The sequence below is a fragment of the Sus scrofa genome, chromosome 1 (assembly GCF_000003025.6).
Source record: "Sus scrofa isolate TJ Tabasco breed Duroc chromosome 1, Sscrofa11.1, whole genome shotgun sequence".
Taxonomy (NCBI): Eukaryota; Metazoa; Chordata; class Mammalia; order Artiodactyla; family Suidae; genus Sus; species Sus scrofa.
The window spans coordinates 189,217,791-189,235,408 of record NC_010443.5 but is presented as its reverse complement, the minus strand read 5'-3'; the positions used below and the strand labels follow the sequence as shown (position 1 = coordinate 189,235,408).

The following is a 17,618-nucleotide window of genomic DNA, read 5'->3' as shown; positions in this document are numbered from 1 at the left end:
TTCTTGGCTATTTAATATTTGTTTGAAGCCTATGAAGACAAGAACTTTCACTGATTTCTCAATAAAATGTTCTAGGTGATGTAAATCATAACCCCCACCTGTGAAAAGAATTGTTAGTCAAATACCAAGTACAGCCACTTGTCCTAATTCACAGAGCAAGTGAGTAGATAAAATTTGACTGCATGTGACTGTGGGGTTTTTTGTTTGTTTGTTTTATTGTTTTCTTGCTATTTTTAAAAATGTAAAACCAAAGATTAACATATAATCTTGGTGTCTATTCAGATATGAGGCTATACAAAGAGCCTCTTGCCTTGGGAGTTAGAACACAGGGTTTAGCCTTGGCCCTGATGCTATGCCATGATGAACTACTCAGGAAAGTCATTCCTTTTTTGAATTTCAAGTTTCCACATATGTAAAACAAAGGTGGTGAGCAAAATAATCTTTACAGTCCCTTCCAGCTTCAATATTCCACCACTCTAGCAAGGAAAAATCCTGACTCTGGAAACAGATGACTATTTTCCCCAGACTGGTAACAGTAACCCACATTTTTTTCTGGGGGAACTACTACTTCTCTCTCAGTGTAATTCTCCCCTCGGACTTCAGAATCTGGTGCAAGTTTGGGCACCTAAGTGGACCAATTAGAGTAAATCCCAGGAATTGTTTGGGAGACAACAGAGGAAAGATACCCTATTTCTCTATGATTGCTCGAAGTAATGGTGATGAGTGTTTCGAGCTTCTAGGGTATGCCCAAAGCCAGCTCTTTTTCTGGAATGTTCAGTTTCTTGAGGCAATACCTTCTCTGTTCCACTAAGTCAGTTTGAATTTGGGTTTCAGTCTGTTGGTTCATAGATGGCACTGAAATTTCACACTCACATTAGGACTTGAACCCATGGGCTTGGACTCTAACACAGCCAAAACCCAGATTGGGACTTGAACTCACTGTTTTTTAAATTAAAATCACATACCCAATTTTAGGATTTACTGAAGTTCAGGTTCTCTATGGTTCAGCACAGAAGGAATTTAGTAAGAGGTAAATTGGTAGGTAAGAAGTAGATTTATCAAGAGAGATAGACCAAGTATGGGCCATCTCAGAGAGGCCCTGAAATGGGGGTGATGGTGGAGTAGGGTGAGTTTTTAATGGGATGAATAACTTCATAGGCTAATGAGTGAGAGGATTATTCCAACTATTTGGGGAGAAAGGGTGGGGATTTCCAGGAATTGGACCACCACCCACTTTTTGCCCTTTGATGGTTGGCCTCGGAACTGTCATGGAACCTAAGGGCATGTTACTTAGCTGCTGATGTACTACAATGAGCATATAATGAGGCTCAAGATCCACTGGAAGTTGAATCTTTGCCATCTTGGACCTAGTTGGTTTCAACCAGTTTTTGTTGTATCCTTAATGGCTATGTCATCATTTTTTTAAAAATTGTACCCTTCCCCCTTCCCTCCTGTTTCATCATGATAGGGGTAATCCTTGAAAGATGGGTTAGATTTTGATTAGTAGGCTGCTTCTTAGTGGGGAGAAAGCTATGCCCAGGATCCTTGAGATGGGAATGACTTCCTTAACTGAACTGGAAGTGAAGTGTGAAGTGACAATTAGGTATTTAGAAGGAAAAGTAGTATGAGACCAAATTGTTAAAGATTTTGAAAAACTCTAGGAGGACTTGATTTTTGCTTTTAATGAAAAAAAATTTTTTTTCTTTTTACAGTCAAACCTGCAGCATAAGGAATTTCATAGGCTAGGGGTTGAAACAGAGCTGCAGCTGCTGGCCTACAACACAGCCACAGAAATGCCGAATTGGAGCTGCATCTGTGACCTACACCACGGCTCACAGCAACGCCAGATCCTTAACCCACTGAACAAAGCCAGGGGTTGAATCCAAATCTTCATGGATACTTGTCAGGTTTGTTATCATGGAGCCACAGTGGGAACTCTGCCAGGAGGACTTTAGACTTGATGGTTATAGCAGACTTATTTTTCAAAAAAGGCCTTTATGATATTTATTTTTTGAAAAGTTCTCCCTTTCCTCTTTCAAACCTTGCCATTCTCCTATCAAGATCTTGGGTCATAAAAGGCAATACAGTTTCTACTTGATTCTCTTTCAGAACATTTACCCTTAGAACCACACTACCATGTTGTAAAGTAGCCCAAGTAACTTGGAAAGGCAATGTGTAGCTATGACACGTGTGTCCAGTTGACAGCCTATGTAATAAAAATTTGGCCTTTGTCCTCAGTTCCTGTGAAGTAGCCTCTAAATCCTTGGAATTTCCCAAGTAATAGGAGAGTCTTTGTTATTTGTCATGTTCCCTGATATCTTTTGCTGATGTGGTGACTAATTGTGGGCTCTTACACAGTTAAAATAAATTAAATGACTCAGGATAGAAGCTGCCCATGCCAGCAAGACCAACCACGTAATTAGAGGGTTAGAATTTTGAATTAGGTGACATTATTCCAACCTAAGGGGAAGGGAAGAGAGCTAGAGATTGAGTCACATGGCAGATGTTTAATTAATCATGCCTATGTTGTGGAATCCTAATAAAAACTCTGGACACTGAAGCTTGGGTAAGCTTCCAGAGTTGGAAATACTCTGCATATCTTCATACAGTGATGTGCTCAGAGAATGACATGTACTAACTCCAAGGAGTTAGGAAGCTTCACACTTGGAACTCTCCTCAATCTCACCTTATGTGTCTCTCCCTTTAGCTGATTCTACTTTGTATCCTTTAATTTAATCACAAATATAGCACTTTCCTGAATTCTTCAAGTCATACTACTGAGTCATACAGCCTGAGGGGCTGGTGGTAACCCCTGAATTTGTAGCCAGCTTATCAGAAGTGAGGATGGCTTAAAGATCCCCAAACTTATGACTACTATCTGAAGTGAGGGTAGTCTTATGGAGAACTGTACCCTTAACCTGTAACTTTGGCCCAATTCTGGGTAGCTGGCATCAGAAGTCATTGCATAACTGTAGCTAATGTCGAAGTTGACAGCAAGAATCAACCATCAGACATGTGAGGGAATAAGTCTTTAGCTGATTTCAGTGCTTAGCCATCTAGTTACTCCTACCTCTGAGCCTTCTAACTGAGGCCCTAGACAACCCTGTATTTGAGGGGTGTAGGGAAGATAATTTGACTGTTTAGTTTATAGTTCCTTAGATCAAAAGATCAAAGATACTCAAGGAGGAGTTCCCATCGTGCTCAGTGGTTAACGACTTAGACTAGGAACCATGAGATTGTGGGTTTGATCCCTGGTCTTGCTCAGTGGGTTAAGGATCTGGCATCGCTGTGAGCTGTGGTATAGGTTGCAGGCACAGCTCGGATCTGGCATTGCTGTGGCTCTGGTGTAGGCCAGTAGCTATAGCTCTGATTAGACCCCTAGCCTGGGGACCACCATATGCCATGGATTTGGCCATAGAAAAAAGACAAAAAAAAAAATGATACTCAAGGAGGCATGCCCAAGAAGCAATACACAGGAAACATTATCCATTCATACAGATGATTTAGATAATGAAATTATGAACTTTAAACCTGATGCTGATGCCTTAATGGTATAAGACTTTAGGGGTTCTTGGGGAAGGGGTTAGAGGATTCACATGTGGGAGAGTCATGAATTATTTTGGTTAGAGGATAGACTGTGGCAAATTGTATTTTCCTAAAATGACCAAGACAATACTTCTAGTCCATATCCTCTTCTTGAACCTCACCATTTCCCCAATGAAGATTCTCTATTTCCTTGAAATTAGGAGTGCTTTTATAACTGCCTTAATAAGAAAATATGGCAGAAGTGACAATAAGTCTATTGATTAAAATGATAATCTTAGGTCTCAGAAGGTGTTACAAGATGACAGTGAAAATGGTAGAGTAAAAGCCTCTGAAAATCTTCTCCTCCATAAAAGCAATGAAAACCCTGAGAAAACTGTCAGAATCAGTTTTTTTTTTTTTTTACATGTGCAAAGAACTAAAGGAAATCATGTCTGCTAAAGTAACTAAAGGAAAGTGTATGAACAAAGACTCACCAAACAGAGAATATTAATAAAGAGACAGAAAATATAAAAGACAATGTACCTAAAATAGTGGATTTGAAATATACAGTAACAGAAATGAAATACTGACTAAATGGCTTCAATGCAGATTTCAGTAGGCAAAATAAAGAATCAGTGAACTTGAATATAGGTCAATTGAAATTATCCAGTCTAAGAAAAAGGAAGGAAAAAAAAAAAAGAAACAGAGCCTCAGATACCTGTAGGATACTATCAAACATAGAATATATTCATAGTGGTAGCCAAAGAAAAAGAAGAAAGAGAGAGAAAGGCAAAAAAAAAAAAATTTAAAAGATGATCTAAAACTCCCCTGACTTGGTGAAAATATTAATATGCACAATTAATAAGATTTGGAAATTCCAAATAGGAAAAACACAAAGAAATCCACACCTAGACAGAGTATGATAAAACTATCAAAAGCCAAATACTAAGAGGAAGTTTGGAAAGTAGCAAGAGAGATGACTTGTTACATATAGGAATTCTCAATAAGATTAACAGCTGATTCCTTATCAGAAAACTTGGAGGCAATAAGGCAGTGGAAGGCATAATCAAAGTGCTGAAAGAAAAGATCATCAACCAGAGTTCTATATCCAGCAAAACCATATTTCAAAACTGAAGGAAATTTTAAGGTGTTCTCAGATTAAGGAAAAAACAAAATTGAAATAACTCATTGCTAGAAGCTCTGCCCTATAAGAAATACTAAAGGGAGTCCTTTATGAAATTAAAGGACACTAGGCAGGAGCTTGAATTCATATACAGAAATAAAGAGCACTGGTAAAGGTAACTATATAGGTAAACATAAAAGACAGTGTATTTTTTTTGTTTATAAATTAATTTGATTAAACATGTCCACGAAATGATAGAAATTGGCAGAATTTCTATTGGCCAATAGAACAAAATAACATGATCCACCTATATCTGTCAATAAGAAACACACAAAAGATTTGAAGATACAAATAAGTTGAAGTTAAAAGGATGGAAAAGAGGAGTTCCCATCATGGCTCAGTGGTTAACGAATCCTACTAGGAACCATGAGGTTGCTGATTTGATCCCTGGCCTTGCTCAGTGGGTTAAGGATCCAGCATTGCCATGAGCTGTGGTGTAGGTCGCAGGCGTGGCTTGGATCTGGCATTGCTGTGGCTCTGGCATAGGCCAGTGCCGTAAGCTGGCAGTGTAGGCCCTGGAAGAGACAGAAAGACAAAAAAATTTTTAAAAATTAAAAAAATAAAATAAAAGGATGGAAAAGATATATTGTGCAATCAGTAGGGGAAAGCAAGGTGAAAAGTCTCTACTAATATCAGCTAAAATAGATTTTAAGACAAAAAATATTATTAGGGAAAAAGAAAGATATTCTATAGTGATAAAAGGGTCAATCTATCAAGAAGATACAATGATTATAAATAAGTGTAAATTTAACTACAGAGCCCTAGAATACATGAAGCAAAAATTGACAGAATTAAGGGAGACTTGAATACTCACAATAATGCATAAAACAACTAGACAGAAGAGCATAAGAAAATGGAAGACTTGAACTACACTATAAACTAGAACTAGAAGATTTGAAAGATGCTATAAACCAAGTAGACTTAACATATATCTATAGAATACTCTACCTACCAACTGCAGAATACACATTCTTCTCAAGTACACACAGAACATTCTCCATGATAGACCATATATTAGGCCATAAAACAAACCTCAATAAATTTAAAAGGATTATAATCATGCCAATAATGTTTTCTGACCACAATGTAATGAAATTAAATTCAACAACAGAAAGAAATCTAGGTAATTCTCAAATATGTGGGAATTAAATCACACACTCACAAACAGCCAGTAGTTCAAATAAGATATATCACAAAGGAAACTAGAAAATACAATGAGATAATTGAAAACAAAGTACAATATACCAAAACTATAGGATTCAACTAAAGCTGTGCTTATAGAGAAATTTAGAGCTGTCAAGCTTATTTATACTAAAAAAGAAGAAAAATTTTAAATCAATAACCTGCTCCTCCATGTTAAACAAGAAGTAAACTAAGCCCAAGCAAGTAGATAGAAGAAAATATGGAAATAAATGAAATAGAGAACAGATGAACAGTAGAGAGAACTGACAAAATCAAAAAATTGTTTCAATGAAAGGATCAACAAAATTGAAAACCTTTAGGTAGACTAACCAAGACTCAAATTATTAAAATAAAGAATGAAAGAGAGGGATTTCCTATTGTGGCTCAGCAGAAACAAATCTGACTAGCATCCATGAAGATGTGGATTTGATCCCTAGCCTCAATCAGTGGTTCAGGATCTGGTATTGCCATGAGCTGTGGTGTAGGTCACAGTTGTGGCTCAGATCCCATGTTGCTGTAGCTGTGGTGTAGGCTGGCAGTTGCAGCTCTGATTCAACCCCTAGCTCGGGAACTTCCACGTGCCACAGGTGCTGACTGAAAAAGCAAAAAAAAAAAAAACAAAAAAAAAAAAGAAAAAGAAAAAGCAAAAGATTGAAAGAGACATTTCTGAACATTTTATAGAAATAAAGAGGATTATCAAGGAATACTATGAACAGTTGTAGATTAATAAATTAGATAATTTCTTTTGTTTGTTTTTCGTTTTTGCTTTTTAGGGCCACATTTGTGGCATATGGAGGTTGCCGGGCTAGGGGTCAAATCAAAGCTGTAGCCGCTGGCCTACACCACAGTCACAGCAACACAAAATTCAAGCTGCATCTGCGACCTACACCACAGCTCACAGCAACACCGGATCCTTAACCCACTGGGCGAGGCCAGGGATTGAACCCACAACCTCATGGTTCCTAGTCAGATTCATTTCCATTGAGCCATGATGGGAACTCCTAAAACAGATGATTTAGATGACATGAGATAATTCCAAGAAAGACACAGTTTAATGAAACTGATACAAGAAGAATTAGAGAATCTGAATAGATCGAGATTGAACTGGTAATTTTAAAATACCCTACAAAGAAAAGACCAAGAAGAGATGATGTCACTGATGAATTCTACCAAAGAGTTAAAGAATGACCTACAACAAATACTTACAGACATAAAAGGAGAAATTGATGGGAATACAATCATAGTAGGAAACTTTAACACCCCTCTCACATCAATGGACGGATCCTCTAGACAGAGAATCAATAAGGCAACAAAGATCCTAAAGGACACAATAGAAACATTAGACTTAATTGACATTTTCAGGACATTACATCCAAAAAAAAATCAGAACATACATTCTTCTCAAGTGCACATGGAACATTCTCAAGGATTGATCACATCCTTAGGCACAAAGCTAACTTCAACAAATTTAAAATATAGAAATTATTTCACGTATCTTCTCTGACCACAATGCATGAAACTAGAAATCAACCCCAGGAAAAGAAATGAGAAAAAACTGACTACATGGAGATTAAACAACATGCTACTAAAAAACCAATGAATCAATGAAGAAATCAAGAAGGAAATTAAAAAAATACCTCAAGACAAATGATAATGAAGATAAAACAACTCATTGGATGCCACAAAAGCAGTGGTCAGGGGAAATTCATAGCAATACAAGCCTTCCTCAAAAAAGAAGAAACATCTCAAATTGACAACTTAACCCACCACCTAAACAAATTAGAAAAAGAAGAACAAACAAAACCTAAAGTCAGCAGGAGGAAGGAAATCATAAAGATCAGAGAGGAAATCAGTAAAGTAGAGATTCAAAAAACAATAGAAAAAAATAAATAAAACCAAGAGCTGATTCTTAGAAAAGGTAAACAAAATTAACAAACATCTGGCTAGACTCACCAACAAGAGGAGAGAAAAAACTAAAATAAACAAAATAAGAAATGAAAAAAGAGAAGTCATAATGGATATTACGGAAATACAAAATAACATGAGAGAATACTATGAACAATTGTGTGCTAAAAAAATTTGACAAGATGGAAGAAATGGACAACTTTCTAGAGACTTTACAGCCTGTCAACTGAATCAAGAAGAAATTGATCAAATGAACAGGCCAATCACTAGAAATGAAATTGAATATGTCATAAAAACACTCCCTACAAATAAAAGTCCAGGACCAGATGGCTTCTCAAGTGAATTCTACCAAACATACAAAGAGGAACTTATACCCATCCTCCTCAAACTTTTCCAAAAGGTTGAAGAAGAAGGAACACTCTCAAAGACATTCTATGATGCTACCATCACCCTAATTCCAAAATCAGACAAAGATACCACCAAAAAAGAAAGCTATTGGCCAATATCTCTGATGAATATAGATGCAAAATTTCTCAACAAAATTTTAGCCAACGGAATCCAACAACATATAAAAAAGATCATACACCATGACCAAGTGGGATTCATCCCAGGTTCACAAGGATGATTCAACATATGCAAATCAATCAATGTCATACATCACATTAACAAAAGAAAAGTCAAAAACCACATGATCATCTCAATAGATGCAGGAAAAGCGTTTGACAAAGTCCAACATCATTCATGATAAAAACTCTTACCAAAGTGGGTATAGAGGGAACATACCTTAACATAATAAAAGCCATTTATGACAGACCCACAGCAAATATAATACTCAATGGAGAAGAGCTGAAAGCCTTCCCACTACAATCTGGAACAAAACAAGGATGCCCACTCTCACCACTGTTATTCAACATAGTACTCGAAGTCCTAGCTACAGCAATCAGACAAACAAAAGAAATAAAAGGCATCCAAATAGAAAGAGAAGAGGTAAAACTGTCACTGGATGCAGATGACATGATACTATATGTAGAAAACCCCAAGGACTCAACCCCAAAACTGCTTAAACTGATCAACATATTCAGCAAAGTAGAAGGATATAAGATTAACATTCAGAAATCAGTTGCAGTATACTAACAATGAAATATTAGAAAAGGAGTACAAAAATACAATACCTTTCAAAATTACACCCCCAAAAATCAAATACCTGGGAATACACCTGACCAAGGAGGTAAAAGACTTATATGCTGAGAACTATTAAACATTAATCAAGGATACTAAAGAAGATATAAAGAAATGGAAAGATATTCCATGCTCCTGGGTTGGAAAAATTAATATTGTAAAAATGGCCATACTACCCAAAGCAAACTATAGATTCAGTGCAATCCCTATTAAATTACCTATGACATTTTTCACAGAACTAGAACAAACAATCCAAAAATTTATATGGAACCACAAAAGATCCAGAATTGCCAAAGCAATCCTGAGGAACAAAAACCAAGCAGGAGGCATAACTCTCCCAAACTTCAGGCAATATTACAAAGCCACAGTCATCAAGACAGTGTGGTACTGGTACCAAAACAGACATACAGACCAATGCAACAGAATAGAGAACACAGAAATAAACCCAGGTACCTTTGGTCAAATAATCTTTGACAAAGGAGGCAAGAACATAAAATGGGAAAAAGACAGTCTTTTCAGCAAGCATTGCTGGGAAACCTGGACAGCTACAAGCAAAGCAATGAAACCAGAACACACCCTCACACCATGCACAAAAATAAACTCAAAATGGCTGAAAGACTTAAATATAAGACAAGACACCATCACAGTCCTGGAAGAGAACATAGGCAAAACATTCTCTGACATCAACCTTACAAACATTTTTTTTCCGGTCAGTCTCCTAATGCTACAGAAATAAAAGCAAAAATAAACCAGTGGGACTTAATCAAACTGACAAGCTTTTGCACAGCAAAGGAAACCAAAAAGAAAACAAGACAACTTACAGAATGGGAGAAGATAGTTTCAAATGATGCAACCGACAAGGGCTTAATCTCTAAAAAATACAACAACTTATACAACTCAACAGCAAAAAAGCCAACAACCCAATTGTAAAATGGGCAAAAGACCTGAATAGACATTTCTCCAAAGAAGATGTGCAGATGGCCAACAAGCACATGAAACAATGCTCAACATCCCTGATTATTGGAGAAATGCAAATCAAAACTACCATGAGACACCACCTCACACCAGTCAGAATGGCCATCATTAAGAAGTCCACAAATAACAGATGTTGGAGGGGGTGTGGAGAAAAGGGAACCCTCCTGCACTGTTGGTGGGAATGTAAGCTGGTACAACCACTATGGAGATCATATAGAGATACTTTAGAAAACTATACATAGAACTACCATATGACCCAGCCATCCCACTCTTGGGCATATATTCGGGCAAAACTTTCCTTGAAAAAGACACATGCACCCGCATGTTCACTGCAGCACTATTCACAATGGCCAATACATGGAAACAACCCAAATGTCCTCTGACAGATAATTGGATTAGGATGATGTGGTATATATGCACAATGGAATACTACTCAGCCATAAAAAAGAACAAAATAATGCCATTTGTAGCAACATGGATGGAACCAGAGACTCTCATCCTGAGTGAAGCAAGTCAGAAAGAGAAAGACAAATACCATATGATATCACTTATATCTGGAATCTAATATATGGCACAAATGAACCTTTCCACAGAAAGGAAAATCATGGACTTGCAGAATAGACTTGTGGTTGCCAAGGGGGAGGGGAAGGGAGTGGGATGGATTGGGAGCTTAGGGTTAATAGATGCACTCTGTTGCCTTGGAATGGATTAGCAATGGGATCCTGCTGTGTAGCACTAAGAACTATGTCTAGCCACTTATGATGGAGCATGATAATGTGAGAAAAAAGAGTGTATACATGTATGTGTAACTGGGTCACCATGCTGTAGAGTAGAAAATTGATGAAACACTGTAAATCAGCTATAATTTTAAAAAAATAAAAATCACTATATGTAAAAAAAGAAGAATGAACACAAATCCTTCACAAACTCTTCCAAAAAAAGAGAATAGCTGGGACACTTTCCAGCTCATTCTTTGAGGCCAATGTTACCATGATACAAAAGCTAGACAAACACATCACAAGGAAAGAAAACTACAGGCCAACATCCCTTATGAGTAGTCAAAAAATCCTCATCAAAATACTAGGAAACCTAATCCAGCACCAAATAAAAAGTCAGTCATTATTATTATAGTTATAATAGTTTAGAATGCAAGTTTGTTTTAACAGCTTAAAATTAGTCAATGTATTACACCACGTTAACAAATTAAAGGCTCCAAACCACATTATCATTTCAAAAAAACATGAAAAAAGCATTTGGCAGAAATCCAACACTCTTTTATGGCATAAAAACTTAAAACTAGTAATAGAAGTGAACTTTCTAAATCTGATAAAGGACATCTACAAAAACCCACAGCTCAAATCAAATTTAATGATGAAAGACTGAATGCTTTGTCTCTAGGATGGGGAACAAGACAAGGAAATCCATTCTTGACACTTTAACATTGTGCTCGAGGATCTAAACAGGATAATTAGGGAAGAAAAAGAAATAAAAGCATTCAAATTGTAAAAGAAGAAGTAAAACTTTAAAAAATATGATATGATCCTATGTATGGAAAATCCCACATCCTTAAGAAAGATACCAGAACAAATACATGAATTCGGGAAAGTTGCAGGTTATAGGATCAAGAAAAAAATTAGTTGTGCTTCTATACACCAGCACTGAACAATACTAAAATGAAATTAAGAAAATAATTTGATTTACTATAGCACCTCCTTCCCAACAGCTCTTGACCTCCCTTTGGGGGAAGCTTTGGTGTAGGCTAGGCAGGAAGAAGTACTTGTCTCTTGCTGCAGAGGCTTAAGGGCCAGGTCCCCTCTGGCAGAAGAGTTGACATAGATTGGTCAATTTGATTCATACTTGCAGAACTCTGAATTATTAATAAATACTAATGCTAGTCCAAATTATTTCCCTGGTTTTGCACCTCCATTTTTCCTTTTGTAAAGTGGAGACAATATATGTTTCCATGGTGTCTAACACTCTGCTTCACAGGCATGTTTGTTGTTGTTGTTGTTGTTGTTGTTGCTGTTGTTGTTTCTATTGTTGTATTTAGGGATGCACCTGCAGCATATGTTAGGGGATAGGGGTCAAATTGGAGCTGCAGCTGCACGCCTACACCACAGCCACAGCAATGCAAGATCCAAACCATGTCCAAGACCTACACTGTTGCTGTGGTAACGCTGGATCCTTAACCCACTGAGCGAGGCCAGGGATTGAACCTGCATCCTCATGGATAATAGTTGGGTTCTCAACCCGGTGAGCCACAACATGAACTCCTGCAAGCATGTTTTATTAATTGAGAATCCACATTGATAAAACATTTTGAGGTTACTGAGAGGAAAAGCACTATTATAAAACACAAAATATCATTGCTCTTGAAGTGGAGTTCCTAAAAGACTGTATCTTTATGCCAGTTTTTGGCTCTAGGTACTTTAAAGTGAACAGCTGGCATCAAGGGAAGGCTGCATTTGCAATCCAGTACAGGCAACCATCTATGTCAATCTATGAGCATCTTTATATCCTGATTAAATTCTCTGTATCTGCTTACAAATGTGGTCCAATAAATTGTGCAAGCAAGGCTGGCATCATGACCATGTGGAGCTGTGTGGTCACACAGTTCTGCGGTGCCGTTTTTTTTTTTTGTTTGTTTGTTTTTTTGTTTGTTTGTTTTGTTTTTTTCCCACTGTACAGCAAGGGGGTCAGGTTATCCTTACATGTATACATTACAATTACATTTTTCCCCCACCCTTTCCGGTGCCGTTTTTTAAAAAGCTCTGAGCTTGATTTGATCCTTTGCTGTCATTGACTTGGAATTTTTAACAACTTTTTAACAAGGGCCCCACATTTTCACTTTTGTCCTGGGCCCAGCAAACTATGTACCTGATCCTGTGAATAAGACATATACCTAATTTTAAGAATCACATGCAAATGCAAAATTCCAAGATTAATTGTTTTTGTATATAATTTTTATTCATTTATTTTCTTAGAGAGAGTTAGTCACAAATATTTATTAAACTCTTACTATATGCTAGGGCCAGGAAATAATCAAGAGCAAGACATAGTCCCAGACCAATGGCATTTACATTTTAGAGTTTTTCCAAACTTTTTTCACCATGCCCTAGCACAAACGGGTGTGTGTGCGTGTGTATGTAGAGAGAGAGTGAGCGAGCAAGAGAGAAACAGAGACAGAGAGAGAAAATTGCCTCATTTACACATAAATATATGACTTTTTTTGGGTTTTTTAGGGTCACACAAGTGGCATATGGAAGTTCTCAGGCTAGGGGTTGAACTGGAGCTGCAGATGCTGGCCTACACCACAGCCATAGCAACGAGGGATCTGATCCACATCTGCAACCTACACCACTGCTGTGGCAATGCCAGATCCTTAACCCACTAAGCAAGGCCAGGGATCAAACCCGCATCCTCATGGATACTAGCTGGGTTCATTACCACTGAGCCACAATGGGAACTCCTAAATATATGACATTTTTTAATATATCAATTTGTATATTATATACATTTATATAAAAAATAAACTGAAGAAAAATGAAACACATTGACACCCTTACTATATGAGATGAACTTTGATTTTCTTCATTTTTTTCTTTTTTTAATTGAAGTATATTTGATATAAAATGGAACTTTGATTTTATATATCAGTATTTTTAAAACTTTTGGTTATAATTTACTAATTTGATTTTACAACCCACCAATAAGTTGTAAAACCTTCTTGGGAGGAGTAACTAATGAATAAGTGAGCAACTACAATATACCCAGTATGATAAGATGGGGGGAAACTGAGTACTATAGGAGATTGTAAAATAAATTGCAGATTCTTCTGAGATCAGAATAAATCAGTCACATAAGTGTATGACTATTATTATATAAAGTGCCATGACAGAAATATGCACATAATACTATAGACTGAATCAAGTTAACAGGGAGGAAGCTGCTGGTGGTGGGAGAGGGGTAGATTTGAAGTTCTCAGGCAACTTAAAGTAATTCAATAGTGAATTGTTATTTTGTGTGGGAAGGTGGGTAAAGTAGTAAAAAAAAAAAAATTATGGGGGAGAGGTGGGCCTCAGATGGTAACTGAGGTCCTTGCATGCCACGTCCAAATTTTACTGAAGGACATCGATGAGGCATGCAAGAGTAAGGGAAGTGATGGGTTTGGATCAGCATTTTGGAAAGATTATGCTGATGGAAATGTGGGATTTGTCCTGGAAGGCAGCAATCCAGGAGGTGCAGCATTATGCACACAGCTGGAAGTCACTGAGGAGTTTATCAGTATCTAAAAACATAATTGGAAACTGACAGGGTCAAAAAGCTAGTTGCATCCATTCCTGTAGCAATAATGACAAACCCAGTGTGACTAACAGCTGGAATTAAGGAAAAAGTCATAAAGTAATAAAATAGGAGGAGCCTAAGAAGCCATCTGAAGTAGATCCCTATCTTTGAACTTAACATATGTAGTAGACAGCCTTGCAAGAATGGCCACAACAATCACCACCTCCTGGTATTCACATCCTTGTGCAATCTCCCCACCTCCAGCGTGGGCTGGATCTAGGGACTCCTTTCTAACAAACAGAATGTGGCACAAATGATGTGATAACACTTCCAAGATTAGGTTACAAAAGACTGGAGTTTCTGTCTTCCAGGAGTTTTCTTTCACCCTCTAGCTTGTTTGCCCGAAGAAGAGAGCTGGCATGGTGCACACTGTCCTCTATATAGAGAGCTCCATTTGGCATAGAACTAAAGGCAGGCTTCAGCCAACAGCAAGCGAGGAACTGAGGCCCTTTGTCCAACAGTCTGTGAGAAACTGAACCCTGCCAACAACCACATGAATGAGCTTGGAAGGAGACCTATCCCCAGTCGAGCCTTGAGATAACTGCAGCTCCCGCCAGCATCTTGATTGAAGATCATGACAGCCCTTGAGCTAGAGAACCCAGCTAAGCCTCACTCAGTTAACTGACCAGAAACTGTGAGATAAGACATGTATGTTGGTTTAAGCCCAAGGTTTTGGGGTAGTTTTAAAGCGGAAATAGATAACAAATACAGTATCTAAGCCTATGATTTCTACCCTACCTCCCAGCAATATTATAATGTATTGGTACTTGAAAAATTTTTTTGCAACACAGTTCTTTCTATCTCCCAGATATATATGACATTTTTAAAAATCAATGTAAAGAAAAATAAATTCATCTTGATACAGTTTTGAAAATTTAACTACATTCTTTGATGTAGTTTGAGAAATCCTGCAGTGTCTCAAACTGAGGCTCTGTAATCAAAAACTAAAATGGACTGAAAAGAGATTTTCTTTTCTTTTCCAAAGACATCCAACTAACTAGAAAGTTTATTCCAAAACTGCTACTTGTGAATTGCCAGCTCTTAACTGAAAATCAGAATGTAGAGAGGACAGCCCTGCAAGTTACCATAGGCCTAAAAAGTCCAGAATTGTGAATAAGGAGGGCGTGCCATTAGTGTCTTACAAAATAATTCTTTAATTACATATAATATGAATATGTATGTATGTGTATATATGTATGTGTGTGTGTGTGTGTATACACATATAAAGTAAACATTCTCACACGCTTATAAATAGAATAATGACCCTGTGGAAATGTTAACATCTAATTCCTGGAAACTGCAAATATGTTACTTCAAACAGTAAAAGGAACTGCACAGATGTCATTCAGTTAAGAGTAATAAGATGAGAAGATTATCATGGATTGTCTTACTAGGCCCAATGTAGTTGCAGGCGTCCTTACAGGATGGAGGCAGGAGGGGCAGAATCAGAGAAGGAGATGTGATAATGGAAGCAGAGGTCAGAGTGATAGGAAGAAGGGGTCATAAGCCAAGGAGTCAGGTGGCCTTTACAAGATGGAAAAGGCAAAGAAATTGATTCTTCCCTGGATCTTCCAGAAGGAACATGGCACTACAGACAGATCTTAGTATTTCTCACCTACAGAACCATAATATATATATATAAATACACACACATATATACATATATGTATTTTTTTTTTTTTGCTTTTTTTTTTTTTAAGGGCTGTACCTATGGCATATGGAGGTTCCCAGGCTAGGAGTCCAGTTGGAGCTGTAGCTGCCTGCCTACACTATAGCCACAGCAATGCGGGATCCGAGCCGTGTCTGCTACCTATGCCACAGCTCACAGTGACGCAGGATCCTTAACCCACTGAGTGAGGGACTGAACCTGCATCCTCTCGGATAATAGTTGGATTTGTTTCCTCTGTGCCACAACGGGAGTTCCCTAAATTTGTGTTGCTTTAAGCCACTAGTTTATGGTTATTTGTTACAGCAGCAATAGGGAACTAATACATATACTTCTTTAGGATACTGGCTTGCTTTTTATTGCTATCAGGTGCTATTTTCTTTCTTTCCTTTCTTTTTAAAATTAAACTATAATTGATTTACAATGTTTCTTCAATTTCTGTTGTACAGCAAAGTGACCCAATCACACACAATTCCCTGTGCTGTACAGTAGGGCCCCATTGCCCATCCATTCCAAATGTAACAGTTTGCATCCCCAAACCCCAAACTCCCCGTCCATCCCGCTCCCTCCCTCCTCCCTGCCTGTCAACCACAAGTCTGCTCCCCTTGGCTGCAATATATTTCTGTTTTATAAATAGGATAATCTGTGCCATATTTTAGATTCCACAAATAAGTGATATTATATGGTATTTGTCTTTTTCTTTCTGGCTTACTTAGTATGAGAGTGTCTAGTTCTATCCATGTTGCTGCAAATGGCATTATTTTGTTCCTTTTTATAGGTGAGTAGGGTTCCACTGTATATATGTGCCACATCGTCTTAATCCATTCATTTTGTTGATGACTATTTAGGTTGTTTCTTTGTCTTGGCTATTGTGAATAGTGTTGCAATGACCATGTGGGTTTTGAATGAATATTTTGTCTAGATATACACCCAGGAGTGGGATTGCTGGATCAAAATGTAGTTCTATATTTAGTTTTCTGAGGTACCTCCATCCTGTTTTCCATAGTGGTTGTACAAATTTACGTTCCTACCAACAGTGAAGGAGGTTAGATATTTTCAAATCTAATTGAACAGTGTCATTTTATTACAGAAAACCAGCTGATTATCAAAATCACTTGGAAAGCTTTTTAAACACACATTTCCCTGAGCTTCATCCCCAGAGATTCTAGGCTGAGAATTACTGTTCCCGAATAAGCATTAATTGAAGGGAGAGCCCACTCTCATAGGATGATGGTTAAAGTGTAAATGGCAACTTTAAGCTCATATTTGGTTAGGGTATATTTGTAATGAGACTTTTAAAATTAATGAGACATTTTAAAACCCAGGCTCTGGACTTCTCCAGCATACACAGACTTTCCTTATAATCAGCTTTCTCTAATAAGTGACCTAGCAGCAAGAAAGCATCACTGAGGGCAGCTGATTGCAATCCAGTGATGATAAAATATACCTTGAGGGGATTGTGGTTAGGTACTGACACAGGAGTACCAGGGCCACACTGGAGAGGGGAGCGTGTTACAGACAGGCTGACTGAAACAACCAAAATTTATTGTTTTACAGTTTGGGGACCATAAGTCCAAGATCAAGGTGTCAGCAGGCCCATTCTCCCTCCAAAGGCAGAGGGAAGGATCTGTTTCAGGCCCTTTCTTCTAGCTTGTGGCG

The 17,618-nt window shown here is 37.6% G+C and overlaps 1 long non-coding RNA gene across 2 annotated transcripts in view; it reads right to left on the bottom strand.

The window, feature by feature from the left end:
* The window catches only part of LOC102157689, a 59,697-nt gene continuing 47,209 nt past the window's right edge, over window positions 5,131-17,618 (bottom strand). For both annotated transcript variants that reach the window (XR_002335512.1, XR_002335513.1), the window contains one exon: window positions 5,131-5,223. This is a non-coding gene — a long non-coding RNA (uncharacterized LOC102157689). The remainder of the gene's footprint in view (window positions 5,224-17,618) is intronic.